Source organism: Petaurus breviceps, unplaced genomic scaffold (genome assembly GCF_028583685.1).
Source record: "Petaurus breviceps papuanus isolate PSGF00001 unplaced genomic scaffold, PetGlider_PUasm1.0 171, whole genome shotgun sequence".
Lineage (NCBI taxonomy): Eukaryota > Metazoa > Chordata > Mammalia > Diprotodontia > Petauridae > Petaurus > Petaurus breviceps.
In genome coordinates, this window is record NW_027185754.1 from 12,797,271 (window position 1) to 12,806,279 (window position 9,009).

The 9,009-nt window shown below is 38.4% G+C and overlaps 1 pseudogene; it reads right to left on the reverse strand.

Annotated features, from left to right (window-relative positions):
- Positions 1-6,894: 6,894 nt before the first annotated feature.
- LOC138157283 (adenylate kinase isoenzyme 6 pseudogene) lies at positions 6,895-7,410 on the reverse strand (annotated as a pseudogene).
- Between the last annotated feature and the right edge of the window lie 1,599 nt (positions 7,411-9,009).

The window sequence follows — 9,009 nt, forward strand, 5'->3', positions numbered from 1 at the left end:
AGCCTCAGATTTGCCCCATGGGTGGTGCACCAGTAGACAGTAGTTGGTCTCAGCACCCATCAGCCAGCTAAAAGACTCAGCAGGTGCAAAGTGCCTGGGCTACTGTCCTAATTCTGTTATGGGTATGTTGCTGAATCAACAGTCAACTCTTAATGCCTCTTTACCTGTTTCCTCAATGCTTTTCAAAGCTCTGAGAGCTGAGTCTTCTGTCTGGCCCTTCTTGTGAGACCTCAAGCTGCTGGCCTGGACCTAGGGATCAATTCAAACTTGCTCTGGACTGAGACCCCATTCTACTCTGGGTCAATAAAACTGCTGGCCTTGCTCTGTTCTCAACGTGGCGTTGAGCCTGAGATCTATCTGGGCTCCACTTCTCTGCTGACTTTTCAGAGCCCTGGTTACTGGGTTTGAGATCCTGGGTCCCCTTTGCCATTGACCTGGGCCTGGATTGAGTCCAAAATCACTGCCTTTACCTGTACCTTACTTCCTTTCCTAGTCAGGCAGGATTAAGGCGAAGATACAATGATCATCATCATTATTATTTTGAGAAAAGGTCAATGACTTTATTTTTTCTTTTAATATTCATTTAAAAAAATTTGAGTTTTGGGATGGCTAGGTGGCACAATGAGTAAAGCCCTGGAGTGAGGAGGACCTGAGTTCAAATCCAGCCTCAGACACTTAACACTTACTAGCCATGTGACCTTGGCCAAGTCACTTAATCCCAATTATCCTGCTTCCCCCCCGCCCTGCCCTGTCCTCCTCTACCTATTGAGAAGGCAAGCAATATGATACCCATTGAGATTCCCTACTGTGGTTTCTTTTCATATTTCCAGGCCAGTAGTTGGGCTTGCAGTCTCCAGTCTTTATTATAGTACTTGTGGGAAAAACTGGGCTATACTGTTTCCTTCTCCTCTACCATCTTGGCTGATATTTTCACATTCCCTCCCCCCACCGAAACAATAGACTTCTCCTCCTATAAACACAAAGGGGGGCCTATCTAAGATCACATTGTATGTTGGGAATCACAAGTTCTCTCCTCTTAAGTTCTTGTAATGAGGAGTCAGTCATAGGAGAGGGAAGTGAGGTAGTGTCTTCCTCCATTAGGTAGAGGGAACTCCCCCAAACAGAGAGTGAAACAAAGTTTGTGGCTGATTGAGGTCACCTGACATCTCCTAGGGGCTCTCAGAGAAAGAAATTTGACCATGTAGAAAAGCTACAAAATTCCCATTCACTACCCCAATAAGGTATATCACATTTTCTTGAACTTAATGGTCTCTAAACTTTGAAAATCACACTCCCATGAGTAAAATATATATATATATATATATATATATATATATATATTTTTTTTTTTTCTTGTTGAGTATGGTGGGTGTCAGAGTTATTGGAGTGTGTTGGAAGAGAGGGGCCAAGAGGGTACTTCAATTTCCCTTAATGGCACCTGAACAGATGCTGTAAGGGTTAGGTTAGTAGCCAATGTTTGACTCAGAAAATGGAAGTTTGGGAGATTGCATAGCTGTAGGAGAAAGGGGAGTATTAATTTATATATATATATATATATATATATGTATATATATATACTTACATATGTATATATATATAAATTTAAAAAATTATTTTATGTTCTAAATTTTCTTTTTTCCTCCATCCTTTCCTCCACCAATTGAGAAGGCAAGAAATACAATATTCATTATACATATGGAGTCATGCAAAGCATATTTCCACATTAGCCATGATGAAGAAAAAAGCAAGAAAAATAAAGTGAAAAAATAATACTTCAATCTCCATTAAGAATTCATCAGGAGGTATATAGCATTTTCTTTCAAGAGTCTTTTGGAATTGTTATGGATCATTGTATTGATCAGAGTAGCTAATGCTTTCATAATTGATTATCATTACAATATTGCTGTCCTTGTATTTAGGGTTCACCTAGTTTTGCTCACTTCACTTTGCATCAGTTTATGTCAGTCTGCCCAGGTTTTTCTGAAAATATCCCCTTTATCATTTCTTATAGCATAGCAATATTTCATCACATTCATATACCCTAACTTATTCAGTCCTTCCCCAGTTGATGGGCATCCACTCATTTTCCAATTCTTTGACACTAGAAAAAGAGCTACTAAAGTGTTTTTTGGACATAGAGGTCCTTTTTCATTGATCTCTTTGGAGTACAGACCTAGTAGTGGTATTGCTGGGTCATAGAGTTTGCACAGTTTTATAGCCCCTTGGGCCTAATTCCAAATTGTTCTCCAGAATGGTCCCACCAATTCACACTCTACCACCAAGTCATTAGTGTACCTATTTTTACACATCTCATCCAGTATTTATAATTTTTCTTTTCTGTCATAGTAATGTGATGGGTGTGAGGTGGTACTTCTGATTTTTTAAAAATTTGCATTTCTCTAATTACTAGTGATTTAGAGCATTTTTATATGACTAATGATAGCTTTGATTTCTTCTTCTGAAAACTGTTCATATCATTTCATCATTTATCAATTGGGGAGTGGTCCTTATTTTTAAAAATTTCTCTCAGTTTCCTATATATTTGAGAAATGAGGCCTTTATCAGAGAAACTTGATATAATTTTTTCCCCCAATTTCCTGATTTTCCTCTAATTTTGGTCGCATTGATTTTATTTGTGCAAAAAACTTTTAAAGTAATCAAAATAATTCATCTTGTTTCCCATGATTCTCTCTATCTCTTGTTTGATGATATACTCTTCCTTTATCCATAGGTCTGACGAATATTTTTTCCCCTTCTCCCTTAATTTGCTTATGACATTATGCTTTATGGCTAACTCATATATTCATTTTGAGCGTATCTTGGTATTCAGTATGAGATCTTAGTCCATGCCTACTTTCTGCTGGACTGCCTTTGGGTCTTCCCAGCTTTTGTTAAATAGTGAGTTCTTGCACAAATAGCTAAGATATTTGGGATCATCAAACATTAGGATATATGTGGACACTTACTTCTGTATACTATGAGTATTACGCTTTATTGGGGAAAAGGTAGATGTTGCTATGTTGGAGACAATAGTAATAGTTAAGAGTATCTAGCATTTATTTAGCATTTTGAGGTTTGCAAAGTGTTTTACAAATATTATCTCACTTGATCCTCCCAACAACCTTGGAAAGTCGGTACTATTATTATCTCAGTTTCAGATGACAAGATTGAGCCAAACAGTGATTGTGACTTGCTCAGGGTCATACAGCTTAGCAAGTGTCTGAGCTCCCACTTAATCGCAGTTCTTTCTGATGCTGGGTCCAGCCCTCTATCTTGACCATCACAAGGAACAAGTTGCAACCAATTCTCCCACCCTTCAATTGATTGCTCACATATCCCTTTGTGATCAGCTCTAGGCTCCACTTTAGAGATCACTGCTTTAGATATAGAGATACTGAATACACAGCCCACCTGCAACAATTCTGAGAGGAGCCTAAATCAGATTACAACATAATTGGGAGATATTTAACAAAATAAATTAAATTGCAATAAAACAGAGATAATAGTATTATGTGTTTTTCTAAACCAATATGCTGCCCTCAGATTTCCTTATTAAGTCTTATTTTTCTGTTTAAGGCTCTTTCTGTTTGAGTTTGACACCACTGCTCTGGGATATAGGAGGTGTCTGCAGATTGGTGGAGGTGGGGGGGGGGAGGGACTGATTGAGGAGGTGAGAAAGGAGCTCCTGGGCCTTGGTGGCACTCTGGATGGTAGAAGGCAGATTGATGGTTGTTATTGTTTAGTAGTCCAGTCATATCCGACTCTTTGTGACCTCATCAATCTTACTGTCCACGGAATTTTCTTGGCAAAGATACTGGTTTGCCACTTCAGTTTCCTTCTCCAGACCATGTTACAGATGAGGAAACTGAGGCATACAGGGTTAAGTAATTTGCCCAGGGTCACACAGTTAGTAAAGATCTGAGGTCACAGTTGAACTCAGGTCTCTCTGACTCCAGGTCTTCTAAATGCCATAGATTGATGGTCGGTCCTGCTTTAACCCTGAAACAACAAGTCCTGAAACTGATAGAAGCTCTGGCAAGGATTATGCCATTTAGCCTTTGTAGAATACAGTATATTCTTTAGCTTTATACCAGGTTACCAGAAAACGTTGCCGGCTGCTTCTACTGTCCTTGCTGGGCAAATTATAATTTTCATGTACGACTCAAGGGGTATAGCTCAGATGAATATCTTAGAGAAAAAAAACATATTATCTTCTTCCACAGTCTGATGCCTTTATCTGAGCCAGCAATTCATGATGTTGGGAACTGCAGGGTTTGGGTGACCTTTCTCAGTGATATTCACAGCAAGCAATGATAATAGCAAGTAGAGGAAAAGGGTGGGGCAAAGCCCAGACCCCTTCCCTAAAACGTGTGTGTGCACGCACACACATGATGACTTCATTACATTGAAAGGTTCCCAAACCTCAGCTGTACCTGGGAGCCATGGAGCCTCTGGTGTTTATCCTCTGTCCTGAGGAACCTTCATACTTACTATGTATGTAGGTAGAATTTATGGTCCTAGGTTGTAGAGCTGGAAGAGGCCAAGGAGATCAATCAGTCTAATCCCTTCATTTTATAGATGAGAAAACTGAGGCTCAGAGCGGCAAAGGGATGTTCCCAAGGTCAGATATCTTGCCAAACCTCCCCCCCCCTTGTTACCCATTGACAAATACATTCAGATTTTATAAAGTTACTGATATTAGAAGGGTTCTAGGTTCCAGCCACCCGTTACCTTCTCTTCCTTTTTCTCCCCTAATATTCCCACTTAATTCATCCTGGTAGTGTTTACAGGATGGGGATGATCAGAAATAATATTTTCAGATGCTATCTATTGCTTCCTGGCATGGCTGCCTTTGACTTGCTGGTTTGTTTCAAGGTGCATTTCCCTGGACACTTGAAGAGTGTGGTAGGAGGGGGATGGATATGTGTCTGAGGGGGGTAGTTTTGGTGCAGTTGGGTTGCCAGAGCAGCTTTTCCATTGTATAGTCCTAGCAACAAGAGCCCGGTGATTGACTCTGCCTATAAGGGAATTTGCCTGGAGATTCCTATTACTGCTAATGATGCACAGTGTAGGGAGTGGTGTAAGATTGCCTTTTTGCAGGAAAAGAACAGAAGTGCTTCGAGAGGACAAGGCTGACTTTTTAAATTATCCCAATGTTGTCCCCTTCCCCTCCCCCATCACCATTAGGAGTCAGAGCCAAGTATCCACAAAGCTGACTGGAAGCTCTGAGTAGATAGTACATGAACCAGACTGAACCACCTGTCTTTGGCACTATCTCCAGAAAAACTGACCATATTCACAAGGGATGCACTTTGCTAGTCTTCTTGGGAGGGGGTGGGGGATGTTTACTCCTTTCCCCCTTACCTTCTTCTAATTTCTCAGCTTGGGAAAGAGCAGAGAAGGCCAGGAACACACTGAAGGATGAGAAAAACAAGAGGCATTCTTAGAGGAACTACAAAGGGTGTATTTGTTTGGTTGTTTGTTTTAGGTTAGGTCAAATGAAGAATTAAGATCCAGGTCTTTTCTTAACTTTAAATTTGGCTGTATTTTGATATAACTAAGGCAGCCAAAAAAATACCATCAGTGTGAATTCAGGGAATAGGCCTTGTGGGGATGAGATGTGAATCAAAGTTGAGTTCACCTTTGCAGTGGGTTTCTGAAGGTTAGTAAGCTAGGATAGCCTAGGAGTGGAATGTTGGTGTTTGAGGTGGAATGGTCTTTAAAGGCCTCCTGCCCCAAATACCTACCCCAGTGGCCTGTCACAATGTTAGCCATGAAGCCATATGGTAACAATGAAAGAATGGCTGCCATTAATATAATGCCTTAAGATCTGCAAGATGCTTTTCATATGTTACCTTATTTGATTCTCACAAATGCCCTAGAAAGTAGATGCTGTTATTATTCTCATTTTATAGTTGAAGAAACTGAGACAAACAGTTTTTTGCCTAAAGTAACACAGCTAGTAAGTGTCAGAGGCAGGATTTGAACTTGAATCTTTCCAATTCCAAGCCCAACAGCCCATCCACTGAACCACTAGAATGGTAGAGGTTAAAGGGAACAAGTAGATGTTAAAGTGAAAATTGAGCCAGAGAGAATGAATACTGCCCATGCAATACCTGTCTAGTCAGGTACCATGGACAGCAGCAAGAGCACTATAGGAAGAGGAACATCAACAGAAAGAAATAATTGTTCACAAGAGAAAATAGCCAAGAAGAGAAACAGACAAAACTCATGGTTCCATATGGCTACATAAAAATGTCCAAAGTATGAAGTATGAATATCAAGAGCTAGAGTTCTTAATACAAGGATGCTTATTATCTGAGTGACATTAGGTAAATCTCTAAAGTTCAGTTTTCTTATCTGTAAAACAGGAACATTAATTCTTGTCATACCTACTTAATAATATTGTTGTGAGGCTTGTGGAAACACATCCACATAGGCCTCAGTGATGTTCAGAAATATCTTTAAAATAGTATTTTTTAAAGGTTTATAGCTTTATTCTTAGACTCTTTTATTTTTTAGTCAGCAGTTCTTCCTAGACTCCATTTTCTTGTGTCAAGTATTAAAGATTTCCACCTATTTTTTCAAACTGGATTATTCTTTAGCAGTTATCCAAAATAAATGAGAATGCCGAATATTTCTAAACTTTAAAAGTCCTTAATATCTTATTCATTATATTTGAGGGTTTGCAGTTTTCTCACAGAGAAAAAAGATTAATTTAGTCATAACTCAACCTTATATATTGTCCACCTGCTACTTCTACAACACAGACCTGGATAGTAAAATGTGGTGCATGTTGTCTTAATTTCTATTGCATGGGGAGGAAGAAATCATCAAGAAAATCTTTAACCATTATGTGCAAAGCCTTGAAAGTCCATGCTCTGCCCTCAAGCTTCAATTATTATCTTTCATCCACTGTTCAGTCCATTTCATTATCTGATCTAAATTACTCTCTAGTTCTTCTGGTACATTGCTGGGAAGCTGGTGCACTATTTCATGGTTGTAGGAGGCCGTGGTTTCTTCATAAAGAATTTGGAAAATTTCACACTGAATACCATCCTGTAGTTTCTTTACACTGTATCCCCTCTTTTCAAGCCTTGTACATAATACAGAATTATCTGTTTGAGGCACAAAAACTATATGAAACCATCATTCAGGGAAGAAGTCACATCCATAGTAATCAACAATAATCACACCTTTTTTTCATTTTATTTTCTAATTCATCAACTACTCTGTCTTCATCCAAAATGAGACATTTGTATTATTAATCAAAGTCATCGTAGAACTGTCCTTCTTGTGCTAAATCACCACATTAATATATGTTAGTACTGTTCTTGATGCAAGTTCTTTACCTGGTGTGTCCTTTCCATCCCCTGCTGTACCCTTGAGCAGGATGATGCTCAGCCTCATGGTCTCAATGGTGTTAGAAAGTAGGTGCAGTTATTATTCTCATTTTACATATGAGGAAACTGAGGCAAACAGAGGTTAAGTGTTTTGCCCAAGGTTACACAGCTAATAAGTATCAGATGCAGGATTTGCACTCAAATCTTTCTAAGTCTAACCCCAACACTATCCACTGAGCTACCAGAATGGTAAAGGTAAAAGGAAACAAGCAGTTCTACCCCTAAAAAAAAGAATAATGTTGTAAATGTCTAACTCTGAAGTCCTTTGGACCCACCTGAATGAAAGAAGCTTTTGTTGTTCAGTTATTTCAATTGTGTCCAATTTTTGTGACCCCATTTGGGGTTTTCTTGTCAAAGATACTGGAGTTGTTTGCCATTTTCTTTTCCAACTCATTTAACAGATAAGGAAAGTGAGACAAAGAGGGTGAAGTAACTTGCCCTTATCAAAGGACCCTTATCTTCTTATCAAAGACTTAATTGTTTTTTAGCTAAATTCTCTGAGAGTTGTGATTCCCCAAAGAGCTCTGTTTGGTAAATCAAAAGCCTTAAGCAAGACTTTGTACCTAATTTTATCTTGTTGAGGGAATGTTGTCTTTTGTTCCAAGGCCAATTCTAAAACTAGAAATCCAAGTGATTTGGTCAGAGAGAATTATGAGTAGGGGACTGGGAACGTGGGAAACTTCTCACTTGGATTTCTCCTTCTAAGTGACCATATTTGGTTAGATAATCTTAAAAATCACTCTCTGACAGCCTTTGTGCCAGACAAGCAGAGTATTTGGTTTTTGTTACACAGTTTAAAACATGAGAATGTATGTAAAGCACTTGGAACACTTTAAAGAGACACATGAGTGCCATTAAAAAATAAGTTGATATTCATGATTGAAATTCAGGAAAAGATTTTTTTAAAATAACAAAATGGTTAAAAGGTGTGGTAGAATGCTATTTTATATGAAGGAAATATTTATTTTTATTCTTCATGTGAGGAAATCCATGAAACCAAAGAGGGGAAGGTTCTAGGAAAATTTTGGTAAATATGAATGAAAGGGGGGAAAAAAAGAAGTGATTTGTGGGAATATACAACAGACCAGATTGCCAGAAGAAGGAAATAGATGAACAGTTTAGGAAATGATAAATCTGTCAATGAGGCCAATAGAGAGAGTAGTAATGAGGGCTTTCAACTAGCTTGACATGCACTGGAGCCCTGTCTTTAAAAAACAGAGGCTAGAAATTTTGACAAGATTTAACAATTTCATTCATCAAAAAGTGGAGGAACCAATGAAGAGAACAGTTTTTCTGGACCTGATTCTGACCAGTGAGGAAGAACTGGTTGTTGAAGTAGAAATGAGAGTTTATTATTACATGGGTAATTGGGGTTTACAAAATCAACCAGTAATTCAATAATCATTTAACAGGCATTTATACTATACTAGTCATTGTGCTAGGCAGTGGTAAAAAAATTAATTATAATAATAGCTAACATTTATATGGAGCTTTAAGATTTACAAAGTACTTTATAAATATTATCTGACTTAAGTCTTCTCAACTAAAGGAGGTAAGTATTATTGTTATCCCTATTTTACAGATGAGGAAACTGAGACTAGAGGAA